Source organism: Arachis hypogaea, chromosome 14 (genome assembly GCF_003086295.3).
Source record: "Arachis hypogaea cultivar Tifrunner chromosome 14, arahy.Tifrunner.gnm2.J5K5, whole genome shotgun sequence".
Taxonomy (NCBI): Eukaryota; Viridiplantae; Streptophyta; class Magnoliopsida; order Fabales; family Fabaceae; genus Arachis; species Arachis hypogaea.
In genome coordinates this window covers 38,671,817-38,675,222 of record NC_092049.1, presented here as the reverse complement: position 1 = coordinate 38,675,222, position 3,406 = coordinate 38,671,817, and the positions used below count along the sequence as shown (strand labels likewise).

The window sequence follows — 3,406 nt, the reverse complement described above, 5'->3', positions numbered from 1 at the left end:
CATGGACTTCCATCTGAAGATCCTTTTTAGTTCTTAACTGAATTCTTGCAGATATGTGGTACTGTTAAGACTAATGAAGTAGATCCTGAAGTCTACAGGCTCATGCTTTTCCCTTTTGCTGTAAGAGACAAAGCTAGAGTGTGGTTGGACTCTCAACCCAGAGATAGCCTGAACTCTTGGGACAAGCTGGTCACGGCTTTCTTAGCCAAGTTCTTTCCTCCTCAAAAGCTGAGCAAGCTTAGAGTGGATGTTCAGACCTTCAGACAAAAGGAAGGTGAATCCATCTATGAAGCTTGGGAGAGATACAAGCAACTGACCAAAAAGTGTCCTTCTGACATGCTTTCAGAATGGACCATCTTGGATATATTCTATGATGGTCTGTCTGAACTAGCTAAGATGTCATTGGATACTTCTGCAGGTGGATCCATTCACCTAAAGAAAACACCTGCAGAAGCTCAAGAACTCATTGACATGGTTGCTAATAACCAGTTCATGTACACTTCTGAGAGGAATCCTGTGAGTAATGGGACGCCTATGAAGAAGGGAGTTCTTGAAATTGATACTCTGAATGCCATATTGGCTCAGAATAAAATATTGACTCAGCAAGTCAATATGATTTCTCAGAGTCTGAATGGAATGCAAGCTGCATCCAACAGTACTCAACAGGCATCTTCTGAAGAAAAAGCTTATGATCCTGAAAACCCTGCAATAGCAGAGGTAAATTATATGGGTGAACCTTATGGAAACACCTATAATCCATCATGGAGAAATCATCCAAATTTCTCATGGAAGGATCAAAAGCCTCAACAAGGCTTTAATAATGGTGGAAGAAACAGGTTTAACAATAGTAAACCTTTTCCATCATCCACTCAGCAACAGACAGAGAACTCTGAACAAAATACCTCTAATTTAGCAAACTTAGTCTCTGATCTATCTAAGGCCACTGTGAGTTTCATGAATGAAACAAGGTCATCCATTAGAAATTTGGAGGCACAAGTGGGCCAGCTGAGTAAAAGGATCACTGAACTCCCTCCTACTACTCTCCCAAGCAATACAGAAGAAAATCCAAAAGGAGAGTGCAAGGCCATTGAATTAATCACCATGGCCGAACCTGTGAAGGAAGGAGAGGACGTGAATCCCAAGGAGGAATACCTCCTGGGACGTCCAGTGATCAATAAGGAGCTTCCCTTTGAGGAACCAAAGGGATCTGAGACTCATCTAGAGACCATAGAGATTCCATTGAACCTCCTTATGCCATTCATGAGCTCTGATGAGTATTCCTCTTCTGAAGAGAATGAGGATGTTACTGAAGAGCAAGCTGCCAAGTTTCTTGGTGCAATCATGAAGCTGAATGCCAAATTATTTGGTATTGAGACTTGGGAAGATGAACCTCCCTTGTTCACCAATGAACTAAGTGATCTGGATCAACTGACATTGCCTCAGAAGAAACAGGATCCTGGAAAGTTCGTAATACCTTGTACCATAGGCAACATGATATTTGAAAAGGCTCTGTGTGACCTTGGTTCAGGAATAAACCTCATGCCCCTCCTTGTAATAGAGAAACTGGGAATCTATGGGGTGCAAGCCACTAAAATCTCATTAGAGATGGCAGACAATTCAAGAAAACAGGCTTATGGACAAGTAGAGGACGTGTTAGTAAAGGTTGAAGGCCTTTACATCCCTGCTAATTTCATAGTCCTAGACACTGGGAAGGATGAGGATGAATTCATCATCCTTGGAAGACCCTTCCTAGCCACAGCAAGAGCTGTGATTGATGTGGACAGAGGAGAATTGATCCTTCAATTAAATGAGGACAACCTTGTGTTTAAAACTCAAGGATCTCTCTCTGTACCCATGGAGAGGAAGCACCGTAAGCTTCTCTCATTGCAGAGTCAACCAGAGCCCCCATAGTCAAACTCTAAGTTTGGTGTTAGGAGGCCACAACCAAACTCTAAGTTTGGTGTTGAACTCCCATATCCAAACTCTAAGTTTGGTGTTGGAGAGTCTCAACAATGCTCTGAACACCTGTGAGGCTCCATGAGAGCCCACTGTCAAGCTATTGACATTAAAGAAGCACTTGTTGGGAGGCAACCCAATTTTTATCTAATTTCTATTTTTATTGTTTTTCATGTTTTATTAGGTTCATGATCATGTGGAGTCACAAAATAAATATAAAAATTGAAAACGGAATCAAAAACAGCAGAAGAAAAATCACACCCTGGAGGAAGATCTTACTGGCGTTTAAACGCCAGTAAGAAGCATCTGGCTGGCGTTCAACGCCAGAACAGAGCATGGTTCTGGCGCTGAACGCCCAAAATGGGCAGCATCTGGGCGTTTGAACGCCATAATTGCACCCTGGAGAAGAGCTGGCGCTGAACGCCCAGAACAAGCATGGTTCTGGCGTTCAACGCCAGAAATGGGCAACAAATGGGCGTTCAACGCCCAGAACAAGCACCAATCTGGCGCTGAACACCCAGAGTTGTGTGCAAGGGCATTTTGCATGCCCAATTTGGTGCAAGGTTGTAAATCCTTGAACACCTCAGGATCTGTGGACCCCACAGAATCACTTCAGGATCTGTGGACCCCACAGGATCCCCACCTACCTCCACTCACTTCTTCTCACCCCTCTTTCACACAATCCCATAAACACTCTTCCCCAAAACTCTTCACCAATCACCTCAATCTCTCTTCCCTATCACCACTTCACCACTCACATTCATCCACTCTTCCCCATAAACCTACCTCATAAACTCCACCTACCTTCAAAATTCAAAATCAATTTCCCACCCAAACCCACCCTTATGGCCGAACCTTACCCCCTCCCTTCCCTATATATAGCCCTCCATTCTTCCTCATTTTCACACAACACAACCCTCTCTTCTCTTCTCGGCCGAATACACCACTCCCCCCTCTCCTCCATATTTTCTTCTTCTTCTTCATCTATTCTTTCTTTTCTTGCTCGAGGGCGAGCAATATTCTAAGTTTGGTGTGGTAAAAGCATAAGCTTATTATTTTTCCATTACCATTGATGGCACCTAAGACCGGAGAATCCTCTAGAAAAGGGAAAGGGAAGACAAAAGCTTCCACCTCCGAGTCATGGGAGATGGAAAGATTCATCTCCAAAGCTCATCAAGACCACTTCTATGATGTTGTGGCCAAGAAGAAGGTGATCCCTGAGGTCCCTTTCAAGCTCAAGAAGAATGAGTATCCGGAGATCCGACATGAAATCCAAAGAAGAGGTTGGGAAGTTCTAACAAAACCCATCCAACAAGTCGGCATCCTAATGGTTCAAGAGTTCTATGCCAATGCATGGATCACTAGGAACCATGATCAAAGTAAGAACCCGGACCCAAAGAATTATCTCACCATGGTTCGGGGAAAATACTTAGATTTTAGTCCGGAAAAT

At 43.5% G+C, this 3,406-nt stretch overlaps 1 non-coding gene across 1 annotated transcript; it reads right to left on the bottom strand.

The window, feature by feature from the left end:
• Positions 1–234: 234 nt before the first annotated feature.
• Positions 235–342, bottom strand: LOC112745681 (small nucleolar RNA R71). Its single transcript, XR_003173596.1, has one exon. It is a non-coding gene; the product is annotated as a small nucleolar RNA R71 (small nucleolar RNA).
• Between the last annotated feature and the right edge of the window lie 3,064 nt (positions 343–3,406).